Source organism: Amblyraja radiata, chromosome 10, assembly GCF_010909765.2.
Source record: "Amblyraja radiata isolate CabotCenter1 chromosome 10, sAmbRad1.1.pri, whole genome shotgun sequence".
Lineage (NCBI taxonomy): Eukaryota > Metazoa > Chordata > Chondrichthyes > Rajiformes > Rajidae > Amblyraja > Amblyraja radiata.
The window spans coordinates 27719626-27742046 of record NC_045965.1 but is presented as its reverse complement, the minus strand read 5'-3'; the positions used below and the strand labels follow the sequence as shown (position 1 = coordinate 27742046).

Genomic DNA, 22421 nt, shown 5'->3' with positions numbered 1-22421 from the left:
TGTTTTCATGGTAGATCATACTATCTATGAGTATAACAAGTATTGCAAAAGAGACAATAAACAGTGTGTAGAATATGATGCTATAGCTGCAGGAAAAATCCAGATAAAAAAAATAACTTCAGGGGCCACAACGAGAGAGATCGGCTGATAGGAATTCTAGCCCAACTTATGAAATGCCTGATAACAGCAGGGAAGATGCTATTCCTGAATCAGGTGGCACATGCTTTTAAGCTTTGGTATCTTCTGCCCGATGGGAGATGAGAGTATGACCTGGGTGTGAGCTGTTCTTGATAAAGCTGGCTGCTTTTTCGAAGCAGTGTGAAATGTAGATGAAGTCAATGGGTGGGAAGCCTGGTTTGTGTGATGGACTGGGCTGTCATTGGCATTGCTGCAATTCCAGAATGCATAGTTCCTTTAACTGACCCTTTTGAATTGGCCGACCTTGCTACATTTTATCGAGTCATGTTATCACGTGGTACAATTTTTGCTTCTCACATTGGACAGACATTAAAGCTTTGTTTTAAAGAAACAAACAGAAAAAAAAGAATGAATATTTTTATGTAGTCGTTCCAACTATATCCTTTTCTACGGCTTCACATTTGGTGCCTCTTCTCTACTTTACTCACTGCATTAAGGTGTCTTCTCTTCTCTGGTCTTTGTCCACCCACATGCCTATCAAAACTGCCCCCTCACCTGTATTCACTGATCACTTGCCAGATTTTGTCCCGCTCCCACCACTCTTCCAGCACTCTCCCCCCTACTACAATCAGTCTGAAGAAGGGTCCCAATCTGAAACATCGCCTTTCCATGTTCTCCTGTGATGCTGCCCGGTCTGCAGAGTTACTCCAACACTTTGTGTCATTAAAGTTTGTTTTCTCCTTACCTCTTCTACGTATACAAGTTTAAGTGATATCTGATCAACCATTAAAAAAACAATAAATGACAGGGACACACAGCAGGTCAGGCGGCATCTGTGGCGAGAGAAACAGGGTAAACACATCAGACCGAAGACCTTTCATCTAAACTGGAAACTATGCGAGAACATTAAGTTTAAAAGACATTTGGACATGTGTACAGAGAGGATAGGTTGAAAGGGTTATGGGTCAAACGCAGGTAGATGGGACTAGTGTAGATGGGACATGTTGGCCGGTGTGGGTAGAGGAGCCGAAGGGCCTGTTTCCATGATGTTTGACTCTATGACTCTAACAGGTCTGCTTTAGGTGCAGAGTAGGGGTAAGAAGAAAAGAAATGATTCTGGCAGGAAGGAGGAGAAACAGGTGACAAAGAAATGTGGTTGTAAAAGCAACTGTTGCAGGAGAATTAATGCTCTTAAACACATTAAGAAAATCAATACTCATGAAAGTGCCACCCAAGACATGAGAACCGGGAGCTTGTAAGAGAATTGAAAACTAATTTAAATTGTTATCTGTACTTCAATGTATCACTGGGTGGAATTACTAAAGTGCTTGATGTGATAATGTAGGTAATCATGTGAGGTGAATGAGTCGGCCCTCTGATGGTCAGTGCATCAGCATGGACCATTACCTCTTCCTATGCCTGCTCATTTATACTGCTGTCAGTTCATTGTACTTCAGGCATTACCTCACTACCGGTGCTTATCATTGAAGGGTTTTATTCTTCTTCTGCACACTCTTCTCATTAGAGTCCTTGGCATCAGCCTTACACAGTGTTCCATTGCATTTTGCCATTTATCCTGACAGGTCTTGGCCAGTACTTTCAATGCATAACCCCGCCTCATGCTACTTCATCGAACTGCTTCAGCCAATGTTCCTTTTTTATGACTGGAATCCTTATCTAGTATTCCCTGAAATGCATCTTTGCTATTTTTCCTCAGATGCTATATGTGATAATGAGTTTCACTTTGAAACCATTCTTCAGATAAAGCTATTTCTCATGAATAGTTTATTGATTTGTCAGTACTTGACAAATCAATCTATCATATACAGGCCCACCTCCGATTTTCTCGTACCCTTGTTATCAGTGCCTTGCTGGATTATGTGTTTTGCCAGACCAACAGAGGTTAAGGCCTTGGGGTGGGGTTCAGAGATACCCAGATACCCGCAAATTCTGCATCGGAAGTCGGCTACGGGGATGGATTTGACTGCTCCAGCTGAGCTGGGTTTCCAGAGCCCTGGGCACTGAGTGCAAATTCAACCCACCGATCTGCCACGGAAGTCCTGATGAGGTCACGATCGGCCACCTTACCCAGCTTAGGCACCACATTTTTGCGGGGATTTCCGGGGCAATTTGCGATCTCGTAGTTTTGCCCCAATTAAAGAAGGAGCTGGACCATTGCTTACCAGAAAATCAGTGGTGGACCTGTATTTCTGAACCCTGGTTTTATATTTCTTCAAGTGGAACCATCTTTACATATAAAAAGAAATCAGATCCATCCAATCTGATTATCCTCAAATGTCCCATTGCTGGTCATGTAAACACATGGTCAGAGACCCAGCGCTTCATCAAGTGACTTTTTTGAAGCTAAAGCTGCTCGTACATTTCTATAACACCCACAAGTGTTCTTGGAGTCCTGCCGAGTGTGAAGAAACCAATTTCTGGCTGTTTGTGACCATCCACCTCAGCTCCAAGGTCCTTACAGCGCCAGAGGCCCAGGTTCGATCCTGACCACAGGTGCTTGTCTGTACGGAGTTTATACGTTCTCCCCATGTCCTGCGTGGGTTTCCTCTCACACTCCAAAGACATACAGGAGGTTTATAGGTTAATTGGCTTGGTGTAAATGTAAAATTGTCCCTCATGTGTAGGATAGTGTTAATGTACGGGGATCGTTGGTCAGTGCGGACTCGGTGTGCTGAAGGGCCTGTTTCCGCTCTGTATCTATAAACTAAAATCTTAACTAAACATAAGGTTGGAAATGGGGCCGCTGCTCTGCACGTTGTATATTCATGATTTGGATGAGGGGATTGAAGGCTTTGTGGTCAAGTTTGCGGATGATACAAAAATAGTTGGAGGGGCACCTAGTGTATAGAAAGCAGGGACTCTGCAGAAGAACGAATAGGTTGGGAGAGTGGGCAGAGAAGTGACAGATGGAATATAGTGTAGTAAAGTGTGGAATCATACATTTTGGGAGTAGGACTAAAGGTGTAGATTATTTGCTAATTGGAAAGAGAATCCAGAAATCTGAGGTGCAAAGGGATTTGGGAGTGCTGGTGCAGGATTGAGGAGGTATTTCTGTAGTTAGAGGGTGGAGAATCTGTGGAATTCCTTGCCACAAGGCTGTGGTGGCAAAGTCAGTGGATATATTTTAGGCAGAGATAAATAGATTCTTGATTAGTATGGGTGTCAGAGGTTATGGGGAGAAGGCAGGTGAATGGGGTTAGGAGGGAGAGATAGATCAGCCATAATTGAATGGCAGAGTAGACTTAATGGGCCAAATGGATTAATTCTACTATCTCTTATGATCTTATGATCCTATAATCATAAACACTATACATGAAGCACCCTTAGTCAGGATCGAACCCGGGTCTCTGTTGCTGTAAGGCAACAACCCTACCGCTATGCCACCGTGCTGCCCTCGGTCGGGACCCTTCTTCAAACTATAATAATCTGCCTGTTAATTTTGTCTACTTTTTGAATGCTGGTACCTCTTATAGGAAAGCTAAGTTCGAATCAGCCAACAAAATCCCCCAAAAGAACCGTTGCAAGTTGTTTCTTATTTACCTGCTGCTGTTATTTGTGAGTCCATATGAATGAAGTCTGTGCAAGTCTGACATTTATATTTATATATGGTTTCTTTATTAAAGCATTAACCTCTTGTTTGCCAGGCTGATTTTGCATTTTTAAGTGGAAATAATTTTAGCAATCCCCATTGCGCAAAATGAAGCCGCTGTTGAAAGATTCATGACAGCTGTGTTGGTCTCCGATTAGATTGTGGTATACTTTGTAAAGGGAAGGAAGCCAGGAACGGTCTTGGTAAATGTCACTGCTATCCTGCAAAGCTGTAAGCAAAAATATTAGACAAAATTATTGGATGAGACCCAGTGGCATGGATGCTCTTTGTTAAAGTTAAAGTTTCAGTGAAAATTATTGACTTGGGGAATTATAGAGCTGCAATTTGGAGAAACTTCTCTTTGCAGCAGACTGCCAGGAACATTGAACGCCTGCCCACATACACAAAGGTTGGCACAAGGCTTTCACAGTAAAACAGATAAATTGTCAATTAAAGTAAAATTAAAAGGTTAAGGGAACAGATTGGGAAATTGGGCGGCCTGAACAACTCTTAAGAGATTTGCAAAACAAGAATGGGCCAATTGGCTGTTAAATTATCCTGGCTTGTCATCAAGGCTTAACCAGGGTCCCGAAGTTTCCAATGGGTTGCACGTGTCCCAAACTAGAGGGCAGTTTCTGTCACCTTGCGCAAACAAAATGTATTGTAGAAACCAGGAGATGTTGATGCTGGTTTACAAAAAAGGACACAAAGTGCTGCAGTAACTCAAGTGACATATTGGGATGGGACCATTTTTCAGAGTCCAGAAAAGTCCCAACTTGAAGTACCATTCATCCATGTTCCCCAGAGAGGCTCCCTGACCCATTAAGTTACTTTAGCATTTTTTGTCCAATTTGTGGCATTATTTAGGGGTGAGAGTAAAAAGACATTTGTGCAGCAGGAATCACAGGATGTGGTAACAGGATAACAAATTTGCCAAAATATTTAACGAGGAACTGCAGATGCTTGATAATCGAAGGTAGACAAAAAATGCTGGAGAAACTCAGCGGGTGAGGCAGCATCTATGGGGCAAAGGAAATTGAATGTTTCGGGTCGAAACCCTTCTTCAGACTCCGTTTCTATTTTGTTCGCTCCATAGATGCTGCCTCACCCGCTGAATTTCTCCAGCATTTTTGTCTACCAACAAACTTGCCAATATACTGGTCACCATTTGTCTTCCTCCTACTCACCTTTCAAAGTTCTTTTGAAAGTGACATGAAAAGCGGCTGGTGGAGTTTTATTCAAGCAGAAAATGCATCAATCAGAAAAAGTCCAAATTAAACACAAGTTGCTATGCTTTCAGGACAGAATAATTAGCGAGGATGTAGTCCGTTCAATGTGGTGTAGTTGCCTATTACACTCTGTCTCACCCAGGTGTGTGCAGGTGAATGCATATCCAGGCAGGAACCCGATTATTGATAAGTTGGCAAGTTTGTGTGAAATTATTATATCACTTCTCTGAAATTATAATAGTGATACAATAATCTGAAAGTAGCAGTTGGTATTAAATTTTGTTTCGATAATTTTTTTGGTGTTGTAATGAAAGTAAAAGCTAAGGTGTAATGCTGCATGTGAAAGTCTTGAACTGGGCTTGGCATTTTTATTGGTACCTACTTGGTCAGCTGATAGTTTTCCCCCTATTTATGTGGATCAAAACTATTTGATTAGTTTGATTGATGGAAAGAAATAGGCTCTTTGGCCCAGCAAATCTATGCTGATCATTCATCACCCATCCCATTAGTTCGATGTTATCCCATTTTCATATCCACTCTCTGCACCATTGGGGAAATTTACTGTGACCAATTAACCTACAAGCCTGCCTGTCAATGGGAGTTGGGAGAAAATTGGAGCACCTGGAAGAACCCCATGTTGTTACTGGGAGAACATACAAACTGCACACAGTTATTCTGTAAATGCAAATCAAAGCCATCAGCGTTTTCTTCCCTCTTATGTGCTTAAGACAGTAGTTTGGAAACAATAAGCTTTGTTGACAGTATGACTGTCACAATCCTCCCTGCGAGTTACTATTCTAAAATCCAATGCATTCTTGCAGGTTTGGGGGTGGCACAGTGGCACAGCGGGAGAGTTGCTGTTTTATAGTGCCAGAGAGCTTGGTTCGATCCTGACTGCGGGTGCTGTCTGTATGGAGTTTGTACGTTCACCCTGTGACTGCATGGGTTTTGTTCCGGGAGCTCCAGTCGTCCCATACTCCAAAGATGTGCAGGCTTGTCGGTTAATTCTCTTCTGTAAGGTGTAAATTAATCCTGGCGTGTAGATTAGTGCTACGGGGAGATCGCTGGTCAACACGGACTCGGTGGCCTGAAGGGCCTGTTTCCATGTTGTATCTCTAAAGTCTAAAGTAGTGGAGCAGCAACCAAGTTGGAGAGTTGCCACCTAGTCTTATGCTGAACCATTCACTGGCAATTGTTTCATTTCAGATTTGAATCTTTTCAAGTCTCTTTATTTCTTCTCGCTCTCTCTCCACAACTTCACTTTTCCACTTTAATACTCAAAATTCTTAATTCTTAAAAATCCCAAATCTTGCCTCCTGCTGGTTATATTTTATCTTGCTGACTGGTTATGGAGCTTCAACTGGCCATTGAGCTGACTTGCTTACACTAGTCTGTGAACCAAGTACCTGTAATACTCATTTGATTTCTTTAAATGAAAACTGCTTTGCCTTGAGGATGTGCTCACTGGGATAAATTTGATCCAGAGGAGTGAAATGTCTTTCCATTTCACACATTGAACAAGGTTAGCAAGAGGCTCAATCATTAGGCCTCTTCTTGACAGTAATATATAGAACATATAATCCAGCACAGGAACAGTCTCTGCAGCTCACAATGTCTGTGCCGAACATGATGCTAAGTTAAACTAATCTCATCTACCTGCATCTGATCCATATCCCTCCATTCCCTGTCCATATGCCTTTCTAAACACAGATATGGGAACACGGGAACAATACAGAAGGCGCAGGATCAGTTCATTCCAAAGAGAAAGAAAGATTCTACCAGAGGTGACCGTGGCTGACAAGGGAAGTCAAGGACAGTGTAAAAATAAAAGAGAAGTAGTACAACGTAGCAAAGATGAGCGGGAAGCCAGAGGATTCGGAAACGTTTAAAGAGCAACAGTAAATAGCTAAAAAAGCAATACGGGGAGAAAAGATGAGGTATGGCGGTAAGCTAGCCAAGAATATAAAGAAGGATGGTAAAAGCTTCTTTAGGTATGTGAAGAGGAAAAAACTAGTTAAGACCAAAGTGGGACCCTTGAAGACAGAAACAGGTGAATTTATTATGGGGAACACGGAAATGGCAGATGAGTTGAACAGTTGGATCTGTCTTCACTAAGGAAGACACAAGCAATCTCCCTGATGTACTAGTGGCCAGAGGGTCTGGGGTGATGGATGAACTGAGGGAAATTCACATTAGGCAGTAAATGGTGGTGGGTAGTCTGATGGGGCAGAAGGTTGATAAATCCCCAGGGCCTGATGGTCTGCATCCCAGGGTACTTAAGGAAGTGGCTCTAGAAATTGTGGCTGCATTAGTGATCTTTTTCCAATGTTCTATATATTCAGGATCAGTTCCTGAGGATTGGAGGGTAGCTAATGTTATCCCACTTTATAAGAAAGGCAGAAGAGAGAAAACAGGGAATTATAGACCAGTTAGTCTGACATCGGTGGTGGGGAAGATGCTGGAGTCAATCATAAAAGATGAAATAGCAGCACATTTGGATAGCAGTAACTGGATTGGTCCGAGTCAGCATGGATTTACGAAGGGGAAATCATGCTTGACTAATCTGCTGGAATTTTTTGAGGATGTAACTAGGAAAATGGGCAAGGGAGAGCGAGTGATTGTAGTGTACCTGGATTTTCAGAAAGCATTTGATAAGGTCCCATATAGGAAATTTATGGGTAAAGTTAGAGCACATGGTATAGGGGGTAGAGTACTGACATGGAAAGAAAATTGGTTGGCAGACAGGAAACAAAGAGTAGTGATTAGTGGGGTACTGCAAGGATCGGTACTTACAATATACATTAATGATTTAGATGAAGGGATTAAAAGTAATATTAGCATATTTGCAGATGACACAAAGCTGGGTGGCAATGAAGTGTGAGGAGGCTGCTATGAGGAAGCAGGATTATTTGGACCGGTTGGATGAGTGAGCAGATGCATCGCAGATGCAGTTTAATGTGGATAAATGTGAGGTTATCCACTTTGGTGGCAAAAACAGGAAGGCAGATTATTATCTGAATGGTTTCAAGTTGCGAAAAGGGGAAGTACAACGAGATCGGGGGGGGGGGGGGGCGGTCCTTGGTCACCAGTCACTGAAGCAAGTATGCAGGTACAACAGGCAGTGAAGAAATGTAATGGCATCTTGGACTTCATAACAAGAGGAGTTGAGTATAGGAGCAAAGAGGTCCTTCTGCAGTTGTACAGGGCCCTAGTCAGACCACACCTAATGTATTGTGTGCAGTTTTGGTCTCCAAATTTGAGGAAGGACATTCTTGCTATTGAGGGAGTGCAGCGCAGGTTCACAAGGTTAATTCCCGGGATGGCGGGACTGTCATATGTTGATAGAATGGAGCGGCTGGGCTTGTATACTCTGGAATTTAGAAGGATGAGAGGGGATCTTATTGAAAAATATAAGATTATTAAGGGATTGGACAAGCTAGAGGCAGGAAACATGTTCCCGATGTTGGGGAATCCAGAACCAGGGGCCACAGTTTAAGAAATAGGGATAGGCCATTTAGAACGGAGATGAGGAAAAACTTTTTCACCCAGAGAGTTGTGAGTCTGTGGAGTTCTCAGCTTTGGAAGGCAGTGGAGGCCAATTCTCTCTTAAAGATAGCGGAATCAGGGTATATGGCGAGAACGCAGGAATGGGGTACTGATTGTAGATAATCAGCCATGTACTATTGAATGGCGGTGTTGGCTCGAAGGGCCGAATGGCCTACTCCAGCATGTATTGCCTATTGTCTATCTTCAAAGCCACTATCATATCTGCCACCAGCACAACCCTCGGCAGCATATTCCAGGATATCACCGCTGTGGAAAAGATTTGCTCCACATATCCCATTTAAACACTGCCTCTCTCATCTTAAGAGAAGAGCCTCAGACTATCTTTAATCATACTTCACTGGACTTTATCTTGCACAAAACATTATTCCCTTTATCACATAACTGCACTGTGGATGGCTCGATTGTAATCATGTACAGTCTTTATGCTGACTGGTTAGCATGCAACAAAAGCTTTTCACTGTACCTAGCAATGTTACAAAATTTTGAGATTTTAAAAATCAAGTCTGTAATTTATCCCATCAGATAAAGCATAAAAATAAGTTTAATTTGACACCTAATTCACTTTCATATCTCAAGTATTAAAAAAGTTATGGCCATTTTCATACTGGGAAATGAGCATCTTGTTCCCTATTGATTTTCTATGGACATAACAAAAAAGCTGTGATCGTGAACAGTCAAAAGCCCATAACTTTCTTAAAAATTAAGAGAACTGAATGAAATTTTCAGTTATCATAGATTGAAGCATTCTGAAACAAATATAAAATAATCTTACTTGGATGACCTGAAATTAAAGCATATAATTAGTTAGTTACCTAATTGTAGCTAATTTCAGACTTCAATTACTAGATCTAAACATCTATCCATTTCTTAATAAATGATTAACATTTTTAAATAGCCTAAATGTCCAAATAATATTCACAAATAATTCACAATAAAACATGATTTTAAAATCTCATTTACATTAATTTATAGGCCAAATGGAAGGAATTTAGTGTTTAATTGCTGTAAATAAATGCCCATTTAAATCAGCTTTCCAGTGGGTCCCTGTGAACGCGCTGGTTTAGAACGTTCACATTGCGGTAGATTTGTGCCCCCAAATGCCGAGAAAAATACTGCGGGATATAATGGGCCCAAATTGAGCTACTCGCAATATTAAACTTTGTATAAAGGGATCTTTAGAAGCCCTTTTTAATGTAAAAATATACAACCTACCTTCTGCTATTTGCTTTATGAGACCCTGCGGTTGCTGGCGGTCGCGGGTTTAGAGATTGATTTTTAAACTACTATAACTATTATTCAAGGTCTTTAAACCTAATAATAGCTTTTGCGACGGGGTCTTCCAGCGATTTTTCGTTAATAATTAACTAGGCTGAACATTTTCGATTGGAACAGCTTAGAGAAAATCGCGTTTTAAACCCGCCCCCCTCTAAACGGCGCCAAAATCGCGCACACCCGCAGCGACAGATTTTCAACGACGTTTCAGGTAGGCTTTGCAACATACCTACTGTACCTCGTTAAAACGAGACAATAAACTAAACTAAACTTAAAGCTATGCCTTCTAGTCTTTGACCTTTACACCTGGAAAATGGTCCTGACTGTGCCATGTCTATGGCTCTCATAACTTTATTTGCTTTAATCAGGTTAATCTTCAACCTCCGACACTCCAGTGCAAATGATCAAGTTTGTTCAATCTTGTAGCTAATACCCTCAAATCCTGGCAGCATTGTGGTAAACCACCTCTCCAAAACATCCATATCCATCCTGTAATAGGACTGCACTCTAGATGTAGCAAAACCAAATTCTTATACAGCTGTATCATGATGTTCTGATGCTTGTAATCAGTGCCGTGACTAATGAAGGCATATAAACTTCATGGCATAATGTATGCAGGCAATGTGTAGTTGATAATAACTTTTTTTCTATTTGCTTATTTCATGCATTTAGATTGGATCGTGAATTGGTTAATTCCATGATGTTTATTTTGACACATGATGCCGAAGTACTCTTTGTTTAGTCATAAGTATCTGTAATTCCTGAACATGGAAGGAGATTCATAATCCATAAAATCTAAATCTACCTTGTCACCAATTGAATCATCAGGAGCTTGGAGCCATGTGTGTGTGCCACAATTATTTTAGTTATTTCCAGACTTTATTACAGATTCTTGATTGTCCTTTCAAGGATCTAGTCAAATCACTATAGGACTGAAGTCGCTCGCAGGTCAAACTTGGGTAGGGCAGTTGACTGTCTTCCTGAAAATACATCAGTAAAGCAAATGGAAGGACACAAGTTGCTGAAGTAACAACTCAATCAGCAACCATGCAGAACATAGATAGGTTAAGTTTTAGGTCAGGACCATTCTGCAAGGGTATGATGATGGGTCCCAACCCAAAACCTCACCTCACCATGTTCGCCAGGGATTGACCTGCTGAGTTACTCCATTATTTTGTATCCTTCCTTGCTAAACCAACGTCAGCCATTCCTTGCTTCAACAGTAAACCAGATTGCTAGTTTAGTTTAAAGATACAGCGTTGGAAACGGGTCCTTCGGCACACCGAGTACATACGAGTCCGTTACAATTTTACCAAGCCAATTAACCTATAAGCTCCTGAAGAAAACCTACAAAGGTCACGGGGAGTAGGTACAAACTCCATACAGACAAAAATAGACAATAGGTGCAGGAGTAGGCCATTCGGCCCTTCGAGCCAGCACCGCCATTCAATGTGATCATGGCTGATCATCCCCAATCAGTACCCCATTCCTGCCTTCTCCCCATTTCCCCTGACTCTGCTATTTTTAAGAGCCCTATCTGGCTCTCTCTTGAAAGCATCCAGAGAACCCGCCTCCACCGCCCTCTGAGGCAGATAATTCCACAGACTCACCACTCTCTGTGAGAAAAAGTGTTTCCTCGTCTCCGTTCTAAATGGCTGACCCCTTATTCTTAAACTGTGGCCCCTAGTTCTGGACTCCCCCAACATCGGGAACATGTTTCCTGCCTCTAGCGTGTCCAAACCCTTAACAATCTTATATGTTTCAATGAGATATCCTCTCATCCTTCTAAATTCCAGAGTGTACAAGCCCAGGAATTAACCTTGTATACCTACACTGCACTCCCTCAATAGCAAGAATGGATTTCCAATTAGCAACACCCATAATCAGGATAAAACTCGGGTCACTGGCTCTGTAATGCTGCGCCACTGTGCCGCCCTGTTTTTTTTGCCCAATGACAATCCTGTTTGAATAAGGGTCCAGACCTAAAACATCCTTTATCTATGTCCACAAGGAATACTGCCTGAGCTGCCAAGTTACTTAAGCACTTTGCTTTGTTTTTTGTTTTGTGAATTCAGTAAACATAATTGTTCCCATCCGATACTATCTGACATTTTGCTTAATTTTCCAGCACTTTCTTAATTAACTGAATTAAAATTCCCTAGCTGCCACTGATATAATTGTTAGCTGTGCTCCATGACATACCTCATGAGCAAGCTGACTCTTTTAAATTCATGGGTGGATTTTTAACAACTAACCAGATGTAAAACTAGCATAGCAGATTGTCCATTAGAGAAACCACTTGAGTTTCATTTTCAGTTTTATGCTTGGATGACAAGTTCAGCCTACTCTATTGTCTCTGTTACCTCATGAGACTTCAGTGAAATTCTGGATGCCAGTTCGAAACACAGAATTACATCCCTTGGTAACTCAATGGCTTCTCCTCAGAGGTGGGGGTGGAGGTAGAACTAATGAGAATATGTTGACAGACTGCAATGAATTATGCAGCTCCAATTAATTAGATTTCTGTGCAAATATCAACACTGTTATATGTACTTGATGGAATTATATAGTTTTCACAGATGTAAGCAAACACATACACACAATCATCGTACATCAGCAAATGTGGTTTATTATAGAGATTTACTGTTTTAAATGGCTGGCTGGTACATCTCCAGTGACATTGATGGTTTCCAGATGTTCGGTGCGGTATGAGGGCCGGTAACCAGCTATTTTAATCTCTTTTTTTGCAAATGTAGCACACATCTGTCGTAGTCATCATCTGGTGAGCAGCTGTGGAGAATGTTTCTAGAGCAATCGAGGTCATGCAGTTAATCTGGACGCTGATCCTTGAGCCCGTATGGATTTCCAAATAATCAGAACAGCATAGTTCAATAATAAATAAATTGGTTGCAACAAAGGATTATCCAACTCAGTGGCACTGGTTTTCAATTTTAAACATCAATTAGTTGGATTTCATTACTTTGGTTTGAAGTCGTAAAAATATATGACGTTGTAAGATAAAAGGTGACTTATAACGGCATAAGTGTTGTATCATGGCATTATTTTAAATACATTCAGGGGAGAAAAGTTGTTGTACATTATCCCATCAAAGCAAACTATTCTTTTCCTCTGCAGAATATAACCCACATTGATAGATTCTCCATTCGGTTTTAAGGGGCAGTATTTTTCAAGGTTCTTTCTTTCTTGTTATTTATGGTAAAGAAGTTTCCAGTATGTTACTTTAGTTTAGTTTAGAGATATAGCGCAGAAGCAGGCCCTTTGGCCCACCGAGTCCACCTGATCACCGATCCCCGCACACAAGCACTATCATGTGCACCAGGGACAATCTAACATTTTTACTGTTGAAGCCAATTAACCGACAAACCAGCATGTATTTGGAATGTGAGAAGAAACCGGTGAACCCAGAGAAAACTCACACAGGTCACGAGGAGAACGTACAAACTACGTACCGACAGCACCCGTCGTCAGGATCGACTCGGGTTCACTGGCGCTGTAAGGCAGCAATTTTATCACTGTGACACCGTGCCATCCATCTTAAACATACTGTTGTCACTGGTGTGAGTTGTGCCTAATCAAATATTAAATCCAAAAACACACTGCAAATCCATCGTACTGAGAAATGCCAATTTCGCTATGAAAGGGATGTTCCAGGGATCATAGAAGCAGACTTTGGGCGATTTCTTAAAGCAAGTGACTGGAAGCAGAAGGGACTTTGGGACTCTCATAGATTACCTTACATTTTAGTCTTTTCCCCAATTGTATCCGTAATTTTCACAAAATGAAAATTGTTGACTTAAGACCATCAGACACAGGAGCAGAATTAGGCCATTCAGCCCATCATGTCTACTCCACCATTAAATCCCCTCTCAACCTTATTCTCCTGGCTTTGACCCGTTCTATGATTCTTGATTCCCCACTCTGGGTAAGACTCTCTCCATCTACCCTGTTTATTTCCCTCATGATTTTATGCACTTCTATATGAGCACCCCTCATCCTCCTGTGCTCCATGGAATAAAGTCCTTGCCTGTTAGTCTGGTCCAAAGCAGTAATGAGGCAGATGGAAGGCTGTAAGTTAGTATAGAGGGCAACAGTGGCAGCATTAAGTCAGGGAGCAAGAATGGACTGTTGGATTAAATTGTATTTATTTCAGTTCCAGGGAAGGCAGATGAGCTCAGGACATGGATAATTGCATGGGACTGGAACATTACACCTAGTACAGAATAATGTTCAAGGGAGTGTCAGAACTGGCAGCTTAATATAAGCGCTACAGGCACTATAGAGTAAAGAGAGGAGGGGTAGTTGCATTTTTTTATTGAGGAGGACATCACAGCAGTAGTTCAAGATATAATTACTGAGGGACCATCCATCGAGGCTTATGGGTGGAACTTCGCAATAAGAAGGAGATGATAAAAACTGGGCTGAGGAATGGCAAATCGATGTTATTCAGATGTGAGATGTTGCATTCAGGAAGTCAAACAAGGGTAGGACTTCCATAGTGAGTGGTAGGGCTTTGGGGAATGCTGTGGAACCAAGATATCTTTGAGAAATGAAAAGTATATGAAGGAAGAGGGACACTTCTGTAACTTTTATACTTCTGCAACTTTATCGGCACCTTTTACATACTCTTTGCATATTTGTGTACTCTGTGCAAAACAAATAATTTCACTGTACCAATTACATGTGACAATAAAGTATCAATCAATAGTTCTCTAAAATGGTGTTACAAAGGGACAGGGTGATGAAGAAGACTTTTGGTGTTTTGGCTTTCATCAGTAAGGGCATTGAGTATAGAAGTTGGAGTATTTTGTTGCAGTTGTAAAATACATTAGTGTGTACATTAGCATACTTTGAGTATTTTGTTCACTTTTGATCGACCTGTGTTTGGGAAGATGTCATTCAGCTGGAAAGTGGGCAGAGAAAATCTACAAGGATGTTGTAGGGCCTGAGCTATTGGGAGAAGTTGGGCAAACTGGGACTATATTTCTTGGAGATTTGGGAACTGAAGATTGACCTGATATAGGATTGTGCATAATCATGTGGACCTCAGATAGCCTGAATGCACACAGTCTTTTTCCAGGGTAGGAGAATCAAGAACAAGAGGTGAGATAGGAAAGAATTGATACAACTTTAAAGGCAGCTTGTTCATACAGACGGTGAAAAGTATAAGGAACAAGCTACCAGATCCAGTATATTGTAAAATATCTTCCAGATTGATTAACATCAATAAATGTTCAAGACTTGCCACATTTTAATTTTGGTTGAAGTTATCTGTTTTCAATTTTGATTGCCACAAAATAATTTGTTGGGAGGTTGGTGTCTGATATAATGGATAACGGAAATGAGCTCTAATTTGCAAGATATTGTCATTGTCACATTCTGGAATATGCCCAGAGGGCTTTTGTCTTGTTTATGTATTTTTAGGATCTGACATGAAGGAATAAGTAACCAAATTTGTTGATGGCTCAATTAGATGATACAGTAAGTAGTGTAGGTTGGAGCAAGAAATAGTTAAGGAATGCTGATGGATTAAATGTGTGGCCAAATTATGAGTGTGGGAGAGTTGAGACTAGGAATTTACCATGGCATCCACAATGGGCAAAAAAAGGTGGATTAGATTATTTTCTAAATGCTTTTCTTGCGTTAGGTTGGGGCATTGTTTCCAAATTAAGATCAAAGTTTGTAACTGTGTGGGCTTTTGAAAGAGGAAGGTTATCTGAAAGATATCTCCCTACAATTTGTATCAAAGTCAGTATATACTGATAGGAGCTGTTGTTTGATCATACACAGTCATAAACAGAGAAGGACTTGGCTTGTCATAATTCATCATTAAGTGGCTAAATTGCCCATGTCCTTACAACATCCTGCGTCAAACCACTCATGATTTTTGAACCCTGTGAAACCCATGGAGCATCTCAACTTTGCACCTTGTTCAGGACTTTGTTTCAGGTCCAGGTTACATTAGATTTGTTGCCAATGCTGAAGAGGAAGCAACTAGAAAGGGGCCCTTGAAACTATGCGGCATATTGGAAAATGGTCGGTAGATGCATGACCTTCCCATGTGCCACAGCATCCCAATAGAAATGGAGAGGAGCAATACCCAACTGTGTTGGGAGCTGTACAATTGGGCTGATGGAAGCTTTAGTGGCTGGCCTATATCACTGAGTTCAGCATCATAACAATAAATCTAAATGATTAAGGGCCTGTCCCACTGTACGAGGTAAATCAAGAGTCCTCCCGAGTTTTCCCCCAATTCGAACTATGAGAATGTCCGTAACGGGTCCGTAGGAGTTTGTGGATGTCCCGTAGCGGCTTGTACGAGTAACGGTAGGTACTCGGGAAATCCGGTAAACTTGTGACAGTTTTTCAACACTGTGAAAAATGTCCATGAGTAAATAAATACTTGTGATGAAAAATGTTTTTTACTTTTTACTCGTACGAGTCGCTACGAGACATCCACGAACTCCTACGGACCTGCTACGGATATTCTCCAAGTTCGAATCAGGGGAAAACTCGGGAGAACTTTTGAATTACCTCGTACAGTAGGACAGGCCTGTTAGTAGACGGGAACGAAGGGGACGAGGAATCATTTTGGGGTCCATCCACACAAATCACTGACAATAGATGTAGAAAATGACACAAAGTGCTGGAGTAACTTAGCAGGTCGGGCAGCATCACTGGAGAACATGGATAGTGATGTTTTGGGTTGAGACCCGAAGTAAGGTCACAATCCGAAATGTCATTTATTCATTTTCTCCAGATACTCTTCTGAAGAACATAGAAACATAGAAAATAGGTGCAGGAGTAAGCTATTCGGCCCTTCGAGCCTGCACCACCATTCAATATGATCATGGCTGATCATCCAACTCAATATCCTGTACCTGCCTTCTCTCCATACCCCCCGATCCCTCTAGCCACAAGGGCCACATCTAACTCCCTCTTAAATATAGCCAATGAACTGGCCTCAACCACCTTCTGTGGCAGAAGAAGGGTCTTGATCCAAAACGTCACCTATCCATGTTTACCAGATGTGCTGCCTGACCTGTGGAGTTTTCCAGCCCTTTTTGTTCTTTTGTGCATTAGCCAGCATCTGCAGTTTTATGTTTCTACATTGTTGAAATGCTTAACAGACTCTCTGAGGCAAGGTGAAAATCAGCCAACATTTACATAAACCTGCTTGGACAATAATTTCTCCTATCAAGTATTCTAACTCAGATTTGTATCCATGAATCTCTCTGCCAGAATAAAACAATGTTACACTCAGCGTTGAAGTGAAGAATGAAGCAGGTTTTGCAGAATTGGTAGTTTAAGTGGCTTTTGCTATTTATGTTCATCTTAGGGGATAAATTGAACATCACTGCTTACAACCACTTCACCAAATCTTTGGAGCAATTTGGTCTAATCTTTCTTGCTGGCTATAAATAAGTAATCTTGTTTTGATTTTTAGTTTCTTTAAAATTAAAATTCATGATTGCTGATTTCTAATATCGCATGTGACATGTTGGCATAATGGGAAAAAAAAGTGTGTATCGTTTCCCTTTGCCTTTCCTTTGCTTTTGATGTAATTTTTTTACTAGCAATCACCATTGGCCAAAATGTAAAATTCCGCAAGAACTTCCCTCCTTTTGTCTCCTTTGTTTGATGAGTCAAAATTTAATGGTAAGAATCGTAATCTGATATTTCTCCCATGTAAGAAAAATATGGAACAGGATAAAAGTTAATCAATTAACTTGCTAAATTTAATATTCACAAAGCTACTATTCTCATTTTTCTGAAAATCAGAAGCTTTGAACGAAAGCCAAAAAAAAATAAAATTCAGTAATTGACCAAAAATCGTATCCTGCTGAACTAAATAATCGTATTTCTTGCAAAAATAAGCATTTCCTAAAATTCTACACATTCCTGAGGGAAACCTAGTATGCAATTATGTGTTTATACGCTTTAAAATATTATCTGCCACGATCACCATTCAGCCAGGGAGATAATTAGACATGCGCATCCAGATCTTGGGTGCTGTAGTCTCATCTACAGTGTGCGGGAAGCAATAGAGCACAGGTGGAGACCAACGTGTATGGAATTACACGCACGGATTCACATGCATGAACTCGCACGCACGCAGCCACACGCACGCTCTCTCGCGCATTCACAAGCACACGTACTCACACACACATACACATGCAGTTAGTTTTTTTCTTTGCGGATAAATTATAAACCATAATTGAACAAAATGCATTGAAATTGTTTGATTATAATAGATTACCCAACCAGAACAGACTAATCAGAAGAGCTAAAAAAATCTACTACTAATACAACATAACTAAAGCTAGAAATTGACCAAGTCTGCAAGAGCTACCGATAAAGTTAATGTCAAGCTCTCTAGATTTCCCCTAATGTGGAGAGAGGATGTGAAAGTGGGATAGCAAACAACTAGTGTGAATGGGCAGGTACACAAAATTGCTGGGGAAACTCAGCGGGTGCAGCAGCATCAATGGAGCGAAGGAAATAGGCGACGTTTTGGGCCGAAACCCTTCTTCAGACTGATGGGGGGTGGGAGAAAGAAGGCAAAGGGGAGGAGGGGGAGGAGCCCGAGGGCGGGCGGATGGGAGGGTGGGAGGAGACAGCTAGAGGGTTAAGGAAGGGGAGGAGACAGCAAGGGCTAGCAAAATTGGGAGAATTCAATGTTAATGCCATAAGGACGCAAGGTCCCCAGACGGAATATGAGGTGCTGTTCCTCCAATTTCCGCTGTTGCTCACTCTGGCAATGGAGGAGACCCAGGACAGAGAGGTCGGATTGGGAATGGGAGGGGGAGTTGAAGTGCTGAGCCACCGGGAGTTCAGGTAGGTTTTTGCGGACTGAGCGGAGGTGTTCGGCGAAACGATCGCCCAACCTACGCTTGGTCTCCCCGATGTAAATCAGCTGACATCTAGAGCAGCGGATGCAGTAGATGAGGTTGGAGGAGATACAGGTGAACCTTTGTCGCACCTGGAACGACTGCTTGGGTCCTTGAATGGAGTCGAGGGGGGAGGTGAAGGGACAGGTGTTGCATTTCTTGCGGTTGCAACGGAAAGTGCCCGGGGAGGGGGTGGTGCGGGAGGGAAGGGAAGAATTGACGAGGGAGTTGCGGAGGGAGCGGTCTTTGCGGAAGGCAGACATGGGGGGAGATGGGAAGATGTGGCGAGTGGTGGGGTCACGTTGGAGGTGGCGGAAATGGCGGAGGATTATGTGTTGTATTTGGCGGCTAGCGGGGTGAAAGGTGAGGACCAGAGGGACTCTGCCCTTGTTGCGAGTGCGGGGATGGGGAGAGAGAGCAGTGTTACGGGGTATGGATGAGACCCTGGTGTGAGCCTCATCTATGGTGGCGGAGGGGAATCCCTGTTCCCTGAAGAACGAGGACATTTCCGATGCCCTGGTATGTGAATGGGTGATGGATTGTCAGTGTGGATTTGGTCGGCCAAAGGGCCTGTTTCCATGTTGTGTCTCTTAACTAATCGAAACCATCCATTTGATATAAGTTATTTAGAAAAAAAATGCCGACTAAGTTCTCTTCTTTTAGGCTCGATTCGAACTAACAGATCCAGAAAGAAATCAAATCCACTGCAACTACTTGTAAAATTATCCCTTGAATATCATGACTATTATAATAATAGTGTGGAAACAGGTCCTGCGGGCCAATGTCTCCCATCCTCACTAGTTCCATCTGCCCGTGTTTGGCCCATATCCCTCTAAACCCATCTTATCCATGTTCCTGCCTAAATGTTTTTTAACGTTACAATAATACCTGCCTGAACTACCTTCTCAGGCAGCTTGTTCCATACACCCACCACCCTTTGTGTGCAAAAAGTTACCCCTCGCGTTCTTATTAAGTATTTCCCCCCCTCACCTTAATCCTATGTCCTCTTGTTCTCAATGTCCCTACTCTAGGCACGAGACTGCGTCTCCCTGATCTATTCCTGCCATGATTTTGTACACTTCTATAAGATTCCCTTTCATCCTCCTGCACTCTGAGGAATAGAGTTTTAGCCTACTCAACTTCTCCCTATAACTCAAGCTATTGATTGGGTAGTGGGAGGATTTTCAGTTTGGTTCCCAAAGTGCTCACAATCGTCCATATCCACGTACACAGATCAGCGTTTTATATCAAGATCATTAACTTTACTTTTAAAATTTGTGTCGTTGAATCTCTGGACTAAAACTGCAGTGGTAAATGTGACAGCCCCAAATTGAAATTTGGAACTGATTAAGTGGGAATGCTTTCTGCAGCTCGTCTCGCATTTATTTTAAAGCTTCCAGCCTCTGACAGTTTTGTGCTGTAATCAGTAAGTGCGGTTCAGTAGAAAACATATGGTGAGGGCTTCAAATAAACGAAAGGTCACATCCCATAGATTAGACTAATACATGCCTGAAGTCTAATATTACCTCAGCTTCTTTGAGAAATTGGATTGATATGTCACCAGGATGCACACACCTATTTCGATGACATGAATTAATTAACAAGAGCAGCAAAATTTAAGGTGAGGATGAGAAGGATCTGTTTATCATTCACATACTGTGGTTAAAAATGATTAAACTCCAACCATTTAAACAATTAGATTCTCGTCCGATCAGCAGAGAGCATAAATTTTCACAAATATGAAAACCATTTTGTTAGATTTTTTATTCAAAACACTTTTTTGTTGCGACTTCCTTTGTCTTGCCATCTACCAACTGATATGATGTTTGCTGGCTTCATTTCCAGCTGAAAGATTTTGGACACTGTGGACTTGATGAGAATTTCATGTCTTGTTCAGATCAGCAGAACCAAGTAAAACTACAGACCTAATCAAGAGTGATAAAGTGAATGGATCTGCCTAAAGGTCTGTGAGAGACTGGTCTGTTTAAAACAAAAACTGCTTGAAGTTGCTATCGTAAGGCTTCTTCTTCATCTTCTTGCGAAGGAAACTAAATAAACCAAAGGAATAGTCAGATCTCAAGCCGGGTGTTGAGCAGCCAGGTTGTTGGCTCTGCGTCAATGTCTGCCAGGCCCTGAGCTCCATTTGGTGAGTGGTAGAGCGGGCACTTAGAGATGACATGGTTGGCTGTCTGTGGTTCTTCTCAGCATTCAGAGGCTGGGCTCCTGCGGAGTCCCCATCTCCACATGCTGGCATTGAAACACCCAACTCCAGTACGAAGTCTGTTGAGTTTCACCCATGCTCCTCTGGGGAGGTCAGACCCTGGACAGCTTTTATCTGGTGAAGAGATGTAACTGTGTAATGGAGATGAGGTTGCCTTCCTCTCCTGCGACCACTTGGTGGCTATCCAGTGTGCTTTTCTCTCAGTTGGCTGGATGGATGCTAGGAGTTGTTGTCCATGTGGAGCAAAGGGGTGACGGGACTTCAGTTGGGGTGGTCTCTGCTCGCTGCTGATAGCCTGATGGAGGTGGTGATCTGGGTCCATGACATGATGAGATAGTGCCAGAGTTGCTGCTTGCCTTCGGATCCCTGCAGGCGGAATACCTGCAAGTATAGGGAGCTGCTCGACTGGAGTAGGTTGAATGCACCCAGTGATGGTTCGCAAGGTGCTGTTCAGGCTCGTGTCTACCAGGCTAGTATGTCTGCTTCTACTCCATATGGGTGCGCAGTACTCAGCTAGAGCATACACAAGAACTAAGGTAGAGGTACGAAGAGTTGACGGACTGGCTCCCAAACTTGTTCCTGCCAGGCATCGGAAGAGGCCGCTACGTGCTATGACGTTGTCGCGGAGACCAGCCAGGTGTTGACAAAACGTAAGGCTATGTCAGGCCAATGTGTCGAAGGTCCTCTCTGGATTAGACAGGAGATCAGAGAAAATCCCAGGGACTTCAAGATGTTGACTTGATTGTAGATAGACACAATCACTGTAGTAACTCAGCAGGCGGGCAGCATCTATGGAGAAAAGGAATGGGGAATGCTTTGGGTCGGCACCCTTCTTCAGACTGAAATGTAGGAAGGAGGAAACTGCAGGCAAGAAAAGGCCAGAACAAATCAGGGCTGGCAACATATGACCTCGGGAAGGGTGGAGTTCATAATGGCCCATTGTTGGCTGAGAAGGACATGCTAACTATAGGTATAAAAGGATGCAAACAGTGAAACTGGTGGAGGACGGTGGGAGTGAGGGGAGGGAATGCAGAAGCTACTTGAAATTAGGGAAATCAACGCTCATACCACTGGGTTGGAAGGTGCTCAGACCAAAGTCTGAAGAAGTGTTCTGACCCAAAACATCAAGGACTCCTTTTCGCCAGAGGTATAGTCTGACCCGCTGAGTTAGTCCAGCGTTTTGTGTCTATCTTTGGTATAAACTTGCAGCTGCTGTTTCTTCCTACACATTTGCCTGACTGGCACAGGTTTGGTAAAATGACCTGTCGACACATTAAAAAGCACATGTTTGTTATTGGAAAGTCTAAACACTTTCACAATAAGATGCAGGGAACTATCGGAAATGACCATGCTGCCTATAAAATATCAGATGCAGACAGCAAGTGAGGGAAGGGATACATGAAGCAAGGAAATTAATTCTCGTCATTCGCCAAGTGGCCTTTTAAAATATTCTTGCATTCAAATTCTCACTCTGT

General features: G+C 42.2%; 1 protein-coding gene across 1 annotated transcript in view; it reads left to right on the top strand.

The window, feature by feature from the left end:
* The window catches only part of astn1 (astrotactin 1), a 1835284-nt gene that overhangs the window by 1190379 nt on the left and 622484 nt on the right, over positions 1-22421 (top strand). The window lies entirely within an intron of this gene.